Source organism: Nycticebus coucang, chromosome 8, assembly GCF_027406575.1.
Source record: "Nycticebus coucang isolate mNycCou1 chromosome 8, mNycCou1.pri, whole genome shotgun sequence".
Lineage (NCBI taxonomy): Eukaryota > Metazoa > Chordata > Mammalia > Primates > Lorisidae > Nycticebus > Nycticebus coucang.
The window spans coordinates 36,592,481-36,611,637 of record NC_069787.1 but is presented as its reverse complement, the minus strand read 5'-3'; the positions used below and the strand labels follow the sequence as shown (position 1 = coordinate 36,611,637).

The following is a 19,157-nucleotide window of genomic DNA, read 5'->3' as shown; positions in this document are numbered from 1 at the left end:
AATGCTGCCTGCCCAACGCACAGGAGGGACAGACAGGGGAGGGCTGTGCGATGAGGACCTGCTGGGCTGTCACTGTCTGCAGCTGCTGGTGGTGACTCTGGCCTGGCAGATGTCCAGGGTGGGGGCAGTGACAGAGAGAGTCACTTTGAGTACATGGAAGAGCTTTTGTGTTTAATTGTTTGGAAGAATTTTCCTCATCTCTCCTCATGAAATAAATGATAACATTTGTACCTCTTTCCTTAAACTGAAACTCCTGACTTTCCTATATTCGAATTTGAAACAAACCTTTGGTTTCAGATGACATGAAAGGGTCATGCCCCTGGACTAAATAAAAACAAACAGCCCTGAGTTTCTCAGTAGACCAGGCCCTTAGCCAGAGGATTGAGGGGTATTGAGGGGGATTGGGTATTTGCTTCCTCCTGTCAGGAACCATGGACTCACCTCTCTAGGGGAGTCATTAAATCATCTTATGATGTGAAATATATTCTGAGAAAGCTGATTTGCCTTCTCTTTAATTACAGGAACCCAAGATTGCTCAGCTTCTAGTTGTACGGAGGGTGTGCAGTATCTTCAAGTGGATCATTAAGTATATTGATCAATGGCTGATGATAAATAATATACGATTCTGGCAAAAGAAAGCAAAAACAATACTTATCCCAAGTAATTAATTAACCCTTCTGCTTCCTTTATATTTTTCCTATGACCAACAAACAAACCCTCAAACAAAAATTCTCCTTATTTCTTAAAGGCACAGTAAGATTACTAAAATCTTCCACAAGAAAGTTACGTTCTTTCCACTGCCTTGGAAAAGCCCCAATGCCTACCAAGGCCAGACAGACATGCTGGCCTTGGTAGGCATTTGGGAGTTATGTGGACTTACACAGGTTTTTTTTCAGGCAAAAAAGGTCATTGCTTTAAGATAGCATAGGTAAGGTCTACTTTGTAGGTAAAAATGTAAAGCACCCACACTCTCTTATATTATTGTAGCAGTGTTTACTTATAAAACTACCTTGGCAAAGCTCTTGATCTACTAAAGCTGAATACCTAGATATTGATATCCAAATCTCTTCTCTCTAGATATGCAGAGAGCTATCTCTGGAATTCCACGCCTGTGTATCTACCCAAAAGAAACAAGAGTGAGTGCTAACATTCATCCGATAGCAGGGATAGGAGAAGTGTTCAGGGCAGCTTTGTTCATAGTAGCTTCAAACTGGAAACAACCCAAATGTTCATCAACAGTAGAACACGTGATAGCTGTTAGTATATTCACACTCTGGAATACTGCATAGCAGGGAATGAGAATGAACTATTGCTACCTGTCACAATATAAATAAATCTCAGACCCCAAGTTGAACAAAAAAGGAAGACCTAAGAGGGTAGACACTTTACAATTTCATTCATATGAAGTTCAAAACAGGCAAAACTAACACAGAAGAACAGTTTGAGTTGGACCATTGTTGATTTTGAAGTCCCTGTACCCAGCTTTTCTCCGATTTCATAGTTGTCTCCATAGCAATAGTCACAGACTTCAAAATCTGTAGCCTCTTCAACGGAAGAAACATTGTCATTCTCAACAGCTGCCTGTGGAAGTGGGCAATGGTCCATTAAAGAGGCACCTGCAGAAACGTGAAGCTTCTTACACTTTTTCTCATTGGAGGGAGGTTTTGCAACCAATGATACTAACACAACATTGATTGAGAAACCATGGGAGCCTATTCTAACCATTGGCTTGAGAGGCAGGACTAACATTCGTTTAGAAGCGTATGCTTCCACTCTGGGAGTCTGTGATTCATCTGGTGGAAATAGAATACAGAAAATGGAATTCCTGATGAAGCTTCCTCCCCCAAATACTTAGCCTGCTTTCCTTTATACCTAGAGTGAAACTAACATGAAAACATTCCAGCTGATGGCCTTGTTCTTTTTCTGTAAGTTCAAGAGTAAGTCGTTTTTCAGAAATGACTCAACCTTAATTTTGGTTTAGTTGTGCTCGCATTGCTCTTATCAAATTAGAAATGGCCGTATGTACATTATGTCCTTTGATTATGTAAATGGATCTCCAAGGCCAGTAGAGTAAATATTACTGTTCTTTTGTAGGTGGGGAAATTGAGACTTACTAAGCTGAAGTAACTGCCCAAGGTCACACAGCTAATAAATGACAGGCTGTTTTCTTCCGGCAAGGACTGGCCTCTTCTCAGACATCTGCAGGGAGGTCGATGTTATTTATATGCTACTTGTTACCTTTAACAATCTGTTCACAACTTAATAAGGGAAGTCTTTCTTAAATAGAACACTCACTTTTTCCTTAAATAAATTTATTTAAAATTTTTGAAAGATGCTGAGACCCATCTCAATTGTCTCTTTTCTTACTCTCTTTTCATAATTTTAACTTTCTCCTTTAGAAATAATAATTACCCAAGTTCTTCAGCAACCCCCTCCAATATGGCATTGGAAGCTAAAGTTGGAGGCCTGAGGAGACTTTGGACTCACTGTTACTTCATCTCCAAATGCAAATGTTCTCTCCATGATAATAACTTGAAAGTGGCTGTGTTATCTCATCCCAAAGGTTGCTCAGGAAAATGTGACTGCTTGTTCTTAGACACGATATATTTAACTCTTCTCAGATAACCTTTTTGACCAAGGGAAGAAGAAAGTGAAATTGATCTCTCTATATTTTATTCTGTTTTCTTTTAAAAATAAATATTGTAAGCTTGACTTGGGAGCGCGGACAAACCTAGAAAGTGATGTGTTTGTATGTTTAAAACTTTAAGCAACTTCTCTGTCCATTACTGTGGATAAATGCCTTCAATTTGGAGTGAAATCTGGAATCCCTCCAAAAACCTGCTGTGTGACCTCAGCTAGTTAATTCTTCACAGCTTCAGTTTTCTCATCTCTGAAACTGTGGAATTACTACCATCTGCGTGAGATAATGCACATGTGTACCAACACCTAGCATCATGTTAATGACATGCTTTTGTATTTAACCTCCTGGCCTTCGTGTGTGGGGCTGTCTCTAGGGGGTGGTCACAGCACTCTCAAGTATTCATGTTGCTGAGTCCACTACCTGATTTTAGTTCAGGTACCTGTTTTGTTAATACTCCAATTGAGGGAGTTCAGTGGTGTTTCTGAATTTCTGGAAACAAATTTTGTTTCTCTGAGCTTGATCACCCCATAAGGGAGCGACTAAGGGCCCTCTTCCAAATGCTCCAGGAATGGTGAAATCCATTAAGAAAAATTGTCAGGGAATAGAAGGGTGGAAGACATTTGCAAATACGTTATCAATCATGCCTCTAACAGAAACCACTCCCAAAGGTGCAGGATGGTTACAAAGGAGACAGCTTGCTTATTCAACCCTGTCCTGAGAAAGGGGCTTGCATGCCAGCCAAACTGATTTACAAAGTGGGGTGAAGAGCTCAGTCTTTAATGTCAGGGAGACCTTGGATCAAATCTCAGGTTGGCTGCTTACTGGCTGTGTGATTCTAGGCAAGTTACTGAAGCCTTTTGTATCTCAATTTCACAATCTTTAAAATGAAAAGAATAAAAGCATTTACCTTATTGGGTCATTGAGTGATAATTAAGTTACCTGACAGATAATAAGCATAATCCAAATTATAGTCATTAGCACCTCAGTATTGTTATTGTGGTTTTCTGGAAGAGCAGGGTACCCTTGCATCTCTTGTCTGTAACACTTTCTCATTCTGCATCAACAGGGAAGAGAGACCTTCTCTGCACCTGTTACCGTCATTACGGCTGCTTGTCAAATATTATATTTCTAGTTCTCTTCTTGGCCGGGCTTGTGGTAAGGCTGTACTTTCTGGTCTCTGTGTGTTTGGGGGAAGAGTAGTTCTAGCCAGTGGGGTGTTAGAGCAAATGCTGTAAAACTTCTGAGATGAAGCATATAATTATTGGTAGGGCAATTACAATAGAGCTTTCTCTTCCCTCGGCACGGCAACTCAGAATGCTGGTTAGGCTAGCTGCTCCCTCTGCGTGAGTCTCTCAGTAACGTGAAGCGCAGAGTCCTCCTGTCACCCGCGGGGCTCATGTAGTATGAGCAAGAAACGTTTTGCTTTTTAAATTTGTTAGCCATTGAGATGGTGGGGTTATCTCTCCAGTGTTTCTAGCCTGTGCTGAGTGATATCACATCTCTACCCCTGGTCCAGTGGCTTCCAACTATGATTTACAGCCTCTCAATGTCCCCTGGGAGCATCTGGCAATGTCTTAGGGCATTTTGGTAGTCATAGTGTGTGTGTGTGTGTGGGTGGGGTGGGGTGGGGTTTGGTAGTCATAGTGTGTGTGTGGGGTGAGGTGAGGGGGGTTTGGTAGTCATAGTGTGTGTGTGTGTGGGGGGGGGATGGGGGGTGGGGTTTGGTAGTCATAGTGTGTGTGTGTGGGGGGTGTGGGGTGGGGTTTGGTAGTCATAGTGTGTGTGTGTGGGGGGTTTGGTAGTCATAGTGTGTGTGTGTGTGTGGGGTGGGGTGGGGTGGGGTTTGGTAGTCATAGTGTGTGTGTGTGGGGGGGGGGTGGGGTTTGGTAGTCATAGTGTGTGTGTGGGTGGGGTGGGTGGGGTGGGTTTTGGTAGTCATAGTGTGTGTGTGGGTGGGTGGGGTGGGGTTTGGTAGTCATAGTGTGTGTGTGTGGTGTGTGTGGGGTGTGGTGGGGTTTGGTAGTCATAGTGTGTGTGTGTGGGGTGTGGTGGGGTTTGGTAGTCATAGTGTGTGTGTGTGGGGTGGGGTGGGGTTTGGTAGTCATAGTGTGTGTGTGTGGGGTGGGGTGGGGTTTGGTAGTCATAGTGTGTGGGTGTGGGGGGGGTGGGGTGGGGTTTGGTAGTCATAGTGTGTGTGTGTGTGGGGCGGGGTGGGGTTTGGTAGTCATAGTGTGTGTGTGTGGGGGGGGGGTGGGGTGGGGTTTGGTAGTCATCGTGTGTGTGTGTGTGTGTGTGGGGTGGGGTGGGGTTTGGTAGTCATAGTGTGTGTGTGTGTGTGTGTGGGGTGGGGTGGGGTTTGGTAGTCATAGTGTGTGTGTGGGGGGGGTGGGGTTTGGTATCATAGTGTGTGTGTGTGGGGGTGGGGTGGGGTGGGGTTTGGTATTCATAGTGTGTGTGTGTGTGGGGTGGGGTGGGGTGGGGTGGGGGGGTTGCTACCAGTGTCTACTGAGTAGAGGTCAGGAAGCGGTCAGCACCCTGAGATGCACAGGACAGCCACCTAAAACCTCGGATTATCCAGGCAAGAAGGTCAACAGTGATCTAGTCCAACACAGAGCTTCTCTCAGGCCCTCATACTCCTCACTCTTTGAAACTCGCCCCAATCCCACTTCCCATGTTCAGGGAATGGATCCAGAGTGCTGGATATATATACCATAGAGTCCACGCTCATTTCTTACTACACGTGCTTACCTAGGACACTGAGAGCTCAGTTGGTGACAAAAAACATTCTGCCATGAGGATTCTGCAGGCCACTCCTGCAACGAGGTCCCTGGAGGCCGCAGCCCACCTGGAGACCAGACGCTGAAGGAGAAACAAACTGTCTTTTGCCTGCAGGTCTCTTTCTGCTCTTCCAGAACCTGCTATCTTTACCACCAAGTTATATAGTCTTTCCTGATGTCTTCTGCAACATTGCACAAAAGCCATATCCTGGGCCATTAAATGTTTTAGTTTTAAAGGCTTGGAAGAGAAAGGGAATTTGGCATAGGTATGAGATAGCTCTGACTTCTGACAATCCAATATCCATGGTCAAGGTCTGGATTAGATTTCTAATAGACCTCCTTTCAGGAGTTTGACCAGTGTATTTGACAGAGATTTAAATGTGATGTGTCCAAGATAACATGATTGGCAGTATAAACATAACCAGAACCCAGAACTGCTCACTCCCATAGTTTTAGTCTTTTAAAATACATGTTGGATAGGGGAGAGGGCTTGGTGAGTGGGTGGGCCATCCAACACATGGTGCAATTGGCTTGGCCTTCCGATTGTTATGGCCCTGGTGGCTACTTGAGAGGTCTGAAGAAGCTGGAAAGGAAAACAGGAAAGGGAGATGACCAAAACCAAACTCAAAGTCAACATCCTTGTTGTGATGGTGCCTACCATGTGTGAGGCACTGGTAACAGAGGAACAACCAGACAGGCTGATTACTGTCCCCCTGGAGTTCACTTCCAGGTGGAAGAGCCTGACTATAAGTAATACGTTATAAATGTATTTATCCTCAGAAGGAAATAAATAGGGTGCTGGGATAAAAGAATTGCTCAGGGATCAGGCTCTAAAATTCACTGAGGGCCCTTTGTGGGCAGTGGCATTTAAGCTGAAACATGAAAGATGAAAAGAATGCAGGGGCAGTGTGTTGTTCATGGAGGAAGAATGATCTAGAAGAGCAGACAGCCAGCACATCACACGTGGCACAGACACTGTCTCAGTCTGAATTTCCTCATAGTCTTGTGAAGTAGGTGTTTTGGCAGGCAGCTTCTGACATGGCCACTAACAAACTCTGCCTGGGTATTCATACCCTTGTATAATCTCTTCCCCTTGAGTGAGGCCTGGACTTAGTGACTGCTTCTAACAATTGGTTTCAACAAAAGCCATGGCCTGTCTCTCCTGTGATGAAGTTAGAAAAGACTGTGACTTCTGTCTTGCTAGCAGACGCTCTCTGTTGCTGGTACAGGCTTCCGTGTTGCAAAGTCCCCTATGGCAAGGAAATGAACGCCTCAGTCCCATGGGCTACAAGGCACCACACCCTTCCAACAACCACAGAGTGAGCTTGGATACAGCTTTATTTAGGAAGGTTGTGATTCCATCTGGCACCTTCCTAGCAGCCTGTGAGAGAGCCTGAAGCAAGAGGACTCAGCTAAGCTCTGCCCAGATTCCCGACCCTCAGAAACTGTGAGATAAAGAATATGTGTTGTTTTAAGCCACTAAGTTTTGGGAATGTGTTACATGGCAATAGGTAACATAGCATTACTTCATTTGCTCGCTGATTTGTTTATTTGACAAATCTCTTTTGAAATTTCCTGCAGGCCAGGGAACGGCCTAAGGCAAGGAACATGCACCACCTCCTGAAGCTCAGAGACTCAGAGGGAGATGGCGGGCTGGGACTAAGTCACAGGACAACTGGACTCGGTACTTTCCCAGGGGTTGCAAAGTCTTGTGGTGGAAACAAACAGAAGGGAGATAACAACTGTGTCTGGCAGAGTCAGAGGAGACAGGAAGTAAGGAGACTGAGCCTCTGGGAGAGTAAGAAGTTGCCCAAGGTCACACATCTCTTAAGATTCATTCTGCTCTGCTTCCCTGCAATGGAGGGCATGTGTTTATCTCCAGTGTGAGCCTGTCTATTTTGACCTACAATACTCGACTGCTTCCGTCTTATGCTCCTTGGTAATCTAAAAAATATATAATGAAATGCGTACTTTATTGCATATTTAAGATAGGCGATGGGTTAATCTGGGTTCTGTGACAAAGATTAAAGTTATACCTCCAATTAAGTTTCATAAAGCAGGAATCAGACAGGCTAATCCAACTCATCACTCTGCACATCTTCACTCAGGGTTGGGGGTGTGCATCCCCGCACAAAGAAAGACGCTGGTGTTGGACAGAAAATGACTGAGCCCGTGCTTCACGATGGAATCAGATTAGCAACAGAAATTAGTTCTGCAGAAATGAAACCGAGGTAATGACTCCAGGAGAGTATCCATGGATGCTGCAGAATTTGAAGAAACTTGTCTGAGAGATGAGCCTAAGGTTTTTATTTTTGGTCTGATAATTTGCCAAACCTGTGAACTTAGAAGGAGCCTAATTAAAGTTAATGAAAAATAATCTCCATTTCAAAAGTCTTATTAACTTGTTACTTTTGTACAGAGCTCTTTTGCATTTTTTCCCGGAGGTTATGTCATATATTACATTCAAAATTTAAATGAAAAAGACCCTGAAAGATTTGGGTTTTACCTCTTTCTTTTTTCTCTTCCTTCCTGCTCTCTCCTTTCATTTTATGAGGCATAACATGTTTATTTTGAAGCATATTTTATTTATGAGGCATACATAAAATAAAGCACAAATTTGAAGGGTGCAGTTTGATGAATTTTTATATATGCACCCACCCATGTAATCATCAAACAACTCAAGATACAGAACAAAGCCACCCCAAAGAGCTTTCTGTGATGATAGAAATGTTCTGTGTCTGTGCTATCCATTTTAGCAGCCATAAGTCACATGTCAGTACTCACATCGAGTACTAGAAATGTGGCTGGTGCAATTGAAAAACTGAATTTCAAATTTTATATAATGAGGTTGCTGGTATTTTGGACATGACAGATGTAGAACATTTCTGTCATTTCAGAAGCGCCCCAGTGCATCTTTAAATCAATACCTACATATCTGCACACTACCTTCCCACTTCTCTTACCGATGTAACTACTGCTCTGATTTTGAACACCATTGATTAGTCTTTTCTGATCTTAAACGTCATGTAAATGAAATTTTATTATATGTACTTATGGTATTGGGATATTTTCTTTCTATGTGAGAGTCGTCCTTTTGGTTGAACATGACAGTACTTGTTCTTTTTTTTTTTTTTTTCATGGTATTCTATTGTATGAATATGCCATAGTACATCCATTCTACTGTTGATGAATATTTTTTTTCTGATTATAAGAATGAAACTGCTAAAAATATTCTTCTGCATATCTTTTGGTGGACAAATATGTGAATTTCTCTTGGGTATGTATGTACTAATGAGTAGAATTTATGAATTTCATCGTTCCCACAGCAATGCAGGAGTTACTCCATTATAATACAATTTTACTTTTGAACTGTGGCTAGTTGTAAAAATTACAATAATTACTTAAATTCTATTCAAGGAAATGTACAACTAAATGAAGCATTATGTGTAATGTTAATAACTTTAGGATATAATTACCTTATGACCTGGTAATTATTCTTCTAGGTATGTTCCTTGGAGAAATTTGTATAGGTGTGCCTAAGGAGCCATGCATAGAGACATTTATAACAGCGTATGTTTTGTCATAGCAGAAACTTAGAATCTTTATTGGGTTAAATGAAAGTATATCCAAATTGAGATATAATCTAGACAATGAACAAACAGAGCTACATATATCAGTATGAATGAATCTAACAGAATGATGAATCAAAAAAGCAGTGGTAGAAAATTACAGTTCAGTATGATGTACATAAAGATTTAAAATAGTCACAACACTACTATAGATCTGTTAAGGGTATATACATTGGTAATGAATGTATTAAGAAATGCATGAAAGGGATAAACAGAAAAAGCAGTAAATGGTTCCTGCTAAGATTTTGGTAAGCTATCAAAATGTATGGGATACAGAAAAAGCAGGCCTAAAAGATAAATTCACAGTCTTAAATGTCTACAAGAAAATGGCAGAAAGATCACAAATTAACAACTTAACATCACATCTCTGGGCACCAAAAAAGGAGAACAAACCAAACCAAACCCAAAGCCTGAATCCAAAACAAGCTTCAGCAAAAAGAACATATCTGGAAGCATCAAATTCTACTATACGGCTTTAGCAGCCAGAACAGCATGGTACTGAGGACAGCTTGAGCCCAATAAAGACTTACCAACTATCCCAGCAATCCCACTACTGGGTATCTACCCAAAGGAAAGTATTTTTGTCAAAAAGACACTTGCACTTTACCGTTTATTGCAGCACAATTATAAAGATGCAAAATCAACCCATCAATTCATGAGGGATTAAGAAAATGTGGTATTGGTATATATGCCATAGAGTACTATTCAGCCATAAAAAGGAATGAAATAATCTATTGCAACAACTTAGATGGAACTGGAGACAATTAGCCTAATGGAAAAACCAACACCACATGTACTCTCTAATAATTGGGAGCTAATCAATGGGCATATACAGGCATAAAGAGAGGTAAAGCTCATTGGCTGTCAGGAAGGAGGGAGGGAGAGGAGTGAGGGATTTAAAACCTGCCTATCAGAGTACAAAGAACACTATTTGGGTGATGGGCACACCAAAAGCCCCAACTTAAGTATTATAAAAGGCACCCATGTAACAAAAACATTTGTACCCCATTAACATTTTGAAATTAAAAATAACTTTAAAAAATAAGAGTATTTAGTAGGTGAAACATCCCCAGAACAAATCTTAGACACTGAACTAATCATTTGGGATCATTTGCAGGCAATTCTCCTCAGAGATAATTTCATGGAGTAAGCATTTTTATTTCCTGCATACCTAGACCTGATCCATTAATGCTACAACTTTCCATCTCATCTTACAGAAGAAACGAATGTTAAGAATAAACCTAAGTGTTGAAAGTCATTACATAAGAAAAAAGTAATTGCCATCTTTTTTTTTTCCTTCATAAGAAGTTATACTGAGTAAGATGTAAAAAAAGGTGGGTGGGAAATGCTGGGATAAGAAAAGAACTCTTTATTTCTTTCTAGTAGAATTCTTTATTGCATACATGGACAACTTGCAGAAATACAAGAACCACTGTGGAGGACGCCAAGCAGACAACCTCCGAGCAAGATGATTTGCAGCTGTGGGGTGGACCCTCGGATGATTTGTCCACAGGTGCTCCTTGCAAAGAAAGGGCCCAAGCCCATGGCAATCCTTAGGCACGTGGTCATTGTTTAATGCTCCCCTCACCTGTCTTGTACTGTCTCAATAAAAGGCTACTACAGAGGTTGCTCGGGGCTACCCTGCAAGCAAAGTTAGCCCGCCTCCTGCAAGCTTAGACTTCTAATCCGAGTCACTCCTGGTTCCTTCCTGTGGTGATCGAGACCAGGGCCACAGGGACTGCGACAAACCAGAGCAAATGATTCTACCTTCAAACTACAATTTTATCAAACTTTTAAAACCAAATAAATAAATCAGTCATACAAAGAGTTCATAGATACTGATCTTCTCCTCTTTGCTTCCACTGATGTGAATGGAACTTGTCAGTCCCTCACTAACAAATCCCTAAGAGCTTCTCATCATACTTGGAATAAATTCAACCTCCTAACTATGGCCTCAGATACGGTGTGTGATCTGTCCAGGGCCCATTCTTCTGCCCGTTTTTCTTGGCCCCTCAATCTGCTTTGTTTTTCTTTGTCACTCTTATCTCTTGGTACAACATGATATACTTGTTTATCTTTTTTTACCCTTGTCTCATCCATTAAATATCAGCTTCATAAGAGTAGGAATTTTGCCTATCATAATCACCGTTATATCCTCAGTCCCTAGAACAGTGTCTGGGTATGACAGACACTCAATTCATGTTGAATGTTGTTCATCATTAATGGTGCATCCAGTGTCACACACCTAATTTTGCTCTCACCTCACTTTTCTCACTTCAAAAAATCAGGTTTTGCTGATTTTATTGTAATCAAGACAGTATTTTAAGATAGAAAAGCACTGCCTGCCCATCTTAGACTGACATAGGAAGTAGTCAGTGTTTCTCAGTGAGAAAGGGATCAGAAAGAAAACATGTTCTTCTCTCTGAAATGCATTTGAAAGAATAAAAACAAGCTGATGACTCTCCAAACTGCCAAGTAAAAACATTATTGCACTTATCTTTCTACATTTGCTAATAGTTTCCTGAGAACAAAAATACTTCCATGTTAAAAATCGTTGATTCCCTTTTCCTTGGGAGAGGTCACTGACCTTCAGGGCCTAATTCCACGTTATATTTAGTATTATTTTTTTAATTCTAGCAATAAAAACATTGTTTTCCAATAAACCATTGCCTGTTCACTAAAATAAATTGAGCACATATTGCTTTAAACATTTATATACTAAGGCATATCAATAATTGCGGCCTGAGAAACTGCTATTGATTGAAAAGTAGCTTAATCCTTCATTCTGATTGTAGTCACACCATTTGCAATGTGAATTCATAGCTCCTCTATCAGGAGATGGAGTCTGTTGCTCCTCTCCCTGAATCTCGGCTAGTCTTGTCACTTCTTTTGCCAATAGAATGGGATAGAAGTGACAGCGTGACAGTTCTAAACCAAGACTTCCAGAGACCTTGCACTCTTGTACTCTCTTAGAACCCTGTCCAATGGCCATGTGAAGAAGTACAGGGTGTGGAATCATCCCAGCTGATATTATCCTAGATCAATCTATAGTCATCTGACACTCAAATAGAAAAAACTTCCTACCAAACACTCCAGGGACGACAAATATTGTATTTAATACATAAGTGAATACAGCTAAGACCAGAAGAACCACCCAGTTTTTGTAGGCTTGTGAACAATACTGACTGTTTCTTGTTTTATACAATTGAGTTTGAGAATAGTTTGTTATGCAGTAATAGCTAACCAATACAGGCATCACAACTGTAAAATAAGTGTACCCTTGATAAAGACAAGGGCTTTGAGTTTTTAAATGACCCCTGTTCAGTTTCCTCAGCCTCACCATAAATACAGATTTCAGACTTCTGATCTCTTTTCCAGTTCACAAATTTATTCAGATTCCACTCTTACTCTTAAGTAATGAGGAAAACCATCTACCCTAAGTTTTCAAATTTTTACATCCACCAACCTTTCTCTCTCTTTCTTCCAATTTCACAGAAGTTGCCTTTTTTTTTTTTTTGGTAGAGACAGAGTCTCATTGTACCATGACTTCACATGGCTCACAGCAACCTCTAACTCTTGGGCTTTCGCGATTCTCTCGCTTCAGCCTCCCAAGCAGCTGGGACTACAGGCGCCCGCCACAACACCCGGCTATTTTTTTGTTGCAGTTTGGCTGGGGCTGGATTTGAACACGTCACCCTTGGCATATGGGGCCGGTGCCCTACTCACTGAGCCACAGGCACTGCCCCAGAAATTGTATTTTAAAGTAAACATATTGGTATTGATGCCAGGAAGAAGTTATACCAGTATAGTTCAGAAAAGCGAAAAATTCAGGTTGAATACAGAATAAGGGGGAGGCAAAAGAAGAGATTCTGAATCAGGACAGATGTCATAATAAAGAGAGGTTGGTAGTTAACAAACCCCATTATAATTATATCTGTATTTCACTAGTGGCTGCTACTCATAATGCATACTTATTTTAAATGTGTGTTAGTCAGCCATTCCATAATAATGCTGGATAACAAACCACCCTTGAACTTACTGACTTATATCAACATATGTTTATTGTTATGTTCTTGGGTCTGTGAGTTGACTGGTGTTGGCTGGTCTAGACTTGGCAGAGTTGTAGGTTTTAGACTGTGGGTTACTTTAGACTGTGGGGTTGGCTGGACTTGATTCCAGGCTGTTCCGTAAGGTTTGTCCCATATGTATAATACTTAAGGCCTAGGCTAGCAGGGGGACAGTTATCTGAGGCATGTTCTTCTCCTGGAAGCTCACCAAAGTGTGATAGCAGCAAAACCACATAACCAAGCACATGCCAAGCCCTCCAGTCTTTAAGTCTGATGGGAGCCCATTGACAAAGCAAGCATGATGGCTAGGCCCAAAGTCAAGAGGTGGAGAAGTTCACTTAAAGCCCCATAAGCCATGGTAGGGTGTTTACTTTTAATGCAGGGGAGTGAAAAATTGAGAATAGTTTATTCAATCAACCACACTGTATTTATGATACGATTTCTTCTCTATGCTAGTCCATCATCGGGTTAAAGAAGATAGCAGACATCTCTCATAACTCTCTTCATTAAGCCTCAGCAGTCTCCTCATTCAAACTTAGGTCAACCAATATCTCTTCAATGGAGTGGCCACTGACCAATCAAATTCCATTGTTATCTGTGATCTCCAAAGTCCTCCAGCATCTAAAGCTCATTATATAGAGTGCTATTTTCCCTGCCCCCATAGCCACCAACTACCTTGACTGATCCAGGCGATCATTTACAGAGTTTCTATCATACGGCAGGCTCTTTACAAACCTTATTTCTATCGGGGTAGTCATTAATATCTCTGCTTTATAGAGAAGTTAATTAACTTGCTAAAGGTTACATAGATAATAAATAGCTGAGTTCAGATTCAAGCTGCCACCATAGATTACAATTGACTATTGTTTCACATATTGACTTTGTATGGTGGAAAAATTTTGCTTGCATATTAGTTTTTTCCTTCAAATTGCATTGTGCACTCTTGAAGGTGCTTCTCTTCAGTTGTTCCCAAACATAGTGTAATTAACTATTTTATTTAAAAAACCGATTCCAAAGCATCAGGCAAAATGGAATTTTCTCAAGACATGAGAATTTGGTTAATTAATGGTAACTAATATGTAGTATTAACTAGGAGTAGCTACCTCATCAGAGGGGTATTATTAATATTCTTATTTTATGTGTGCAGAAAGTGAGACTCAGGGAGGTCAACAGACTGACTTAAGATCACACGGTAAGTACCCCGTTTTCCCGAAAATAAGACATCCTCCGAAAATAAGACCTACTTACAGGAAAGATAAGACATCCCCTGAAAATAAGACCTAGCACATCTTTGGGAGCACACCTTAAAATAAGACACTGTCTTATTTTCGAGGAAACAGGGTAGTAGAACCAGAAGGCAAAACTAAATCTATGTAGATTCCTATGTTTTAACCCTGATATTCCATGTTTAATTTCTGCATAATACTAGAGCTAAATTATAACTATTCTAAAGTTAAACTATTCTTATCTGTAAAATTCTAAAAAAGATCAACCCATGGTAAACCCCTAATTATATATGAAGTCTTGGCTCAAGAGGCAACAATAATAAATGATGATAGCCAGTATTTTAAAAAAGACACCTATACCAAGCATTACCTTTCACAGACTCATAATAAATGTAGTAAAGCACATTATGTTAATGTTATAATTTTATAGATGCTGATGCTTACAGTTGTGACTTCTCCAGGATTTATAGCTGAGTTGGTAAGAAGTATAACCTGTGAGTCTAGGATATAAAGACTCTGACATCACATTCTTGGCTTCCATGTTATACATATATAATGACTCTGTCTTCAGTTCCAATGTTATAAACAGCCATAACTTCCCATTTTTCACAGAATAGATGGGCTAAATTTTATATTAAAACTTTTTGAGCTGAAAAGTTAAAATCCTATATTCATAGGGCAATTTTTTGGGAAGTAAATAATCCTGGCTGTTATGATGTGATAATTAATTCAAGGGTTGACAAACTGCAGCCCTTGGGTTGAATGTGCTACTTGATGGGTTTTTATTTGTTTTTTTGTTTTTGAGATGGAGAGTCTCACTCTATTGCCCTGGGTAGAGTGTTGTGGCATCATCCTAGTTCACAGCAACCTCAATGTCTTGGGCTTAAGCAATCCTCTTGCCTCAGCCTCCCATGTGGCCTGGACTATAGGTGTGCACCACTATGCCTGATCAGTTTTCTATTTTTAACAGAGACTGTGTCTCACTCTTGCTCAGGCTGGACTCAAACTTCTGATCTCAGGCAACTCACGCACCACAGCCTCCCAGAGTGATAGGCGTGAGCCACCACACCTGGCCAGCTAACTGTTTTTATAAATAAAGTTTTACTAGAACACAGCTATGCCCATAACTTTATTTATTGTCTATGAATGTTTTTGCTAGAATGACAGATTTAAGCAATTGGTATTGCTTAAAGACTGTAGGGCTCCCAACGTCTAAAATATTTACCAACTCCTGGTTTAATTTTTAAAATCTTTGTAATTTGAATTTTATGCATGCTTTTATAGGTGCTTTTCCTCCCAAGAACAATTTTGGTTTAATTCTGGGGGGCACTAGGTCCAGTCGGGAAGGTGCTCACATTGCCCAGGTCATCCAGTTGGCCAGGTGATATCCAAGCTATGATGTAATAAGAACAAGCATTTCTGATCATTCAACTATGCTGTGAACCCTGTGTGCCTTTGCTAAATATTTTGAAAAATTTAACCAGGAAATGCTTGTATTGACACAGTGGAAGTTAAATGAGTGAAGCACACATCAACTTAAGCAGTCTCCATTGATTAGACACACTCATTAAAATCATAATTATAATTAGCCAATCTGCAGAATTGAGTCCTCAGCTGAACTGTCTTTTCCTCCAACAAATTTTAGGGGGAAAAAAGAGCAGGCAATATAGAAAAGATTAAGAAAAGATTTGGTAAAACACACACATACCTACCTTGTTAGGATATACAGAGGGTGCCAAAAAATGTATATACATTTTAAGAAAGGAAAAAACTGTATTAAAATTATAATACTCAATATATGCTTATAACAAATGGTGAATACAAATTACATTTGAACACTTCTTGTAATTGCAGAAGTCAAACATAATTTGAGTATTACAATTTTAAGATAGTTTTTTCCTTTCTTAAAATATGTATATATTTTCTTGGCCCCTTTTATAGACATATCAATAACATTTATACTTAATCTCCAAAATCTTCTCTGTGAAAAAGATTACTTCTTAAGAGCTTGCTTTGAAGTCATGCAATCTCAAGTTGAAATCCTAGCTCTACTGCTGACTGGGTTTTGATTTTGACTTTGGAAAAATCATTTATCCTTTCTCTCTCCCCCTTTTAGCTTCTTTATTAAAATGTGGGTAAAAATGTCTACTTTTAGGTTTGTTATGAGGGTTAAACATGGTTATATATGTGTGTGTGTGTGTGTGTGTACAGTATTAGGCTGTGTCTGGCACGTAGTGTTTAATATTAATATTTGGTTGGTATGCCTGCCGTTCAAACTGGAGGTCAGAACATAGATCAGGAATCCTCCACTGATGAAGACTTTACCCTAAAAGACTGATGTAGAATCATTCACTAGCTAGGAAGGAAAACTAATGTATTTTATTCATATATCAAAACAGGATTGAAACAAAAAGGGTTAACAACAAAGTTTATTCAGTACACTGCACTCCATTACCCAAGCTTCTGCTAAGTTTAGTTCTGAATCATTGAGGAAGCAAGACGGCTACACGTTGGAGGCAGAAGGTCGATTAAAATCATGACCATGGGAGTCTGGGCTGGTGAAATGTGTCAGAAGGCTGGTGACATATCTCTATTTGCAAGACTGTGCTAGATGGTTTATAACAGGTTTTATCATTTTTGGCAAAAGGTAGAGAATATCATTTTTGTTTGTCTTTTCTAAAAGTACCCCACTTTAACACCTCTGATTACAATTTTATGGCTCAATGCTTAAGAAAGACTTGGAATAAATGATCATATTTATGATTCAATTTTGGCAACAAAGAAGAGAGATTACTGAAACGTCTATAGCAGTTTCGAAGGCTGCTTAGAAAATGCCCAACTCCCTGCTCCTTAGATGCAGCACACCCACTGTCTCTCGATTTCAACTTTCCGTTGCTGGTAGTCTCTCAGTAACAGCAGGTGCAGTCACACAGAGATATCTGGCCATGTGTTCTAGAAACAACTCACAGAGAAATAAGAAAAAGCACGACACGTTCTTCAGAAAATTATTACTCTGGGAAATTAAATATTCCTCTCCGGGCTTGTACCTCCCACAACTTGAACGCCTCTAACTCTGAGTAGAACATGTTCATGTGATATATGTATCTCATTTCTTTTCCCATTTGAAGAATGCAGGAATTAAAGTACATCTGGTAAGCAAAGTTATTTAAAATTGGCAGGCCATCAAATATCTAATCACTGTTAGAGGCATTATATGACTTTGGAAAGATGAGATTTAATTTCTGTCCTTCATTAGTCAAGTGTGTGATGGGAGAGACAAGGTTGAATGTGGCCACAGGAAAAGTTTATGTCTGGAAGAGTCCTGTGACATCAAGGAGATGTCTACCTTATAAAGTAGGAGTAGTACCAGATGGATTCAGGTCACAGACTGACAGCAAAAAAAAATGCACCTTTGTGTATAGTGGGCATGGAAGCCCCAGCAGGCTGTAAATGTCTCAGCCTCTGCATTTTCTGATTGAGTCCGTATTTAATGGAGCATCTACTTTATACCAGACATCGTGTTAGGTGTTGACCAGGTAGTGATGCATGCAACGTTTTTGCTCTTAAAGAAATCTAGAGGAGGAAAGAGACAATAACAAAGTAAGTACATGACATAGTTTCATTTGTGTTAAGTGCTATCCTAGTAATAAATAAGGCATTGATTTGGGGGAATAGAAGGCAAACCGTGAGAAGCCCACTTTAGGCAGAATGGTAAAGGAGAGCTTCCCTTAAAAGGTTACATTTGAACTGGAAGAGACAGCCACACTAAACACAGTGGGATGGGAGAGAGCAAAGGGATGACAGCCACAGTTGGGCCCGGTGAGATACGCCCTCCTTACCATCCCACGCTTGAGCATGGGCAGGACCTACGCCTTGATTCTAATCCATAGTATAGGACAAGAGTGACGAGATTGCAGATGTAAAGTTCTTAATCAGCTGCCTTTAGATTACTTCAAAGGGGAGATTACTCTCAGGGGCCTGACTTAATGAGGCAATCCTTTTAAAAGTACATCTAGAACTGAGAGAGTTGAAGCACCAGAGAAACTGTTACTGTCGCTAGATCTGAAAAATTCTATAGTTGTAAGAAAAAAGTCATGCCGACAACACGATGGAGCTTAGAAGCAGATCCTTCCCTGTTGAGTTTCCATAGGAGAAATGGCCCGGCCAGCATCTTAATACCAGCCCGGGGAGACCCTGAGCAGGGGACTTGGCTAAGTCATGCCTGGACTTCTGATCTAGGAAAGTTTTTCAATAATATTCTTTTCAGCTGCTAAGTTGGTAGTACAGCTGTTACACAGCAGTACTAAAGAAACAAATACAATTCTCTAAGCAGGATAACAACTATAAAGTCATGGAGAGGAGTGTAGTGAGTGAGAAGGAAAAAAGTCGGGGGTACAGAGCTGGCCATTCCAGGGCAAGATAAGAAAGTTTAGGCTTTAGCCGGGCGTTGTGGCGGGCGCCTGTAGTCCCAGCTACTTGGGAGGCTGAGGCAAGAGAATTGCTTAAGCCCAGGAGTTGGAGGTTGCTGTGAGCTGTGTGAGGCCACGGCACTCTACCGAGGGCCATAAAGTGAGACTCTGTCTCTACCAAAAAAAAAAAAAAAAAAAAAAAGAAAGTTTAGGCTTTGTCTTTAGCACATAACACGTGATACCTGGTGCATAGTAGGTGCTTAAATCTGTTGAATGAATGAATAATGAAACTATGCCTTTAATTAAAAGTATTTAATACTAGATTGCCAATACGACTCTCCATTCCAGATTACAAAACATTTCTTCAAAAGATATTTATTGAAAGATCATTCTATACAAAAATCTGTA

At 40.4% G+C, this 19,157-nt stretch overlaps 1 protein-coding gene and 1 long non-coding RNA gene across 14 annotated transcripts in view; one reads left to right on the top strand and one right to left on the bottom strand.

Moving 5' to 3' along the window:
- Positions 1-19,157, bottom strand: part of CADPS (calcium dependent secretion activator) — a 499,139-nt gene that overhangs the window by 340,326 nt on the left and 139,656 nt on the right. The gene's annotated exons all lie outside the window — the stretch shown is intronic.
- On the top strand, positions 8,630-10,883 carry LOC128591996 (uncharacterized). Its single transcript, XR_008381733.1, has 2 exons — positions 8,630-8,695; positions 10,431-10,883. It is a non-coding gene; the product is annotated as an uncharacterized LOC128591996 (long non-coding RNA).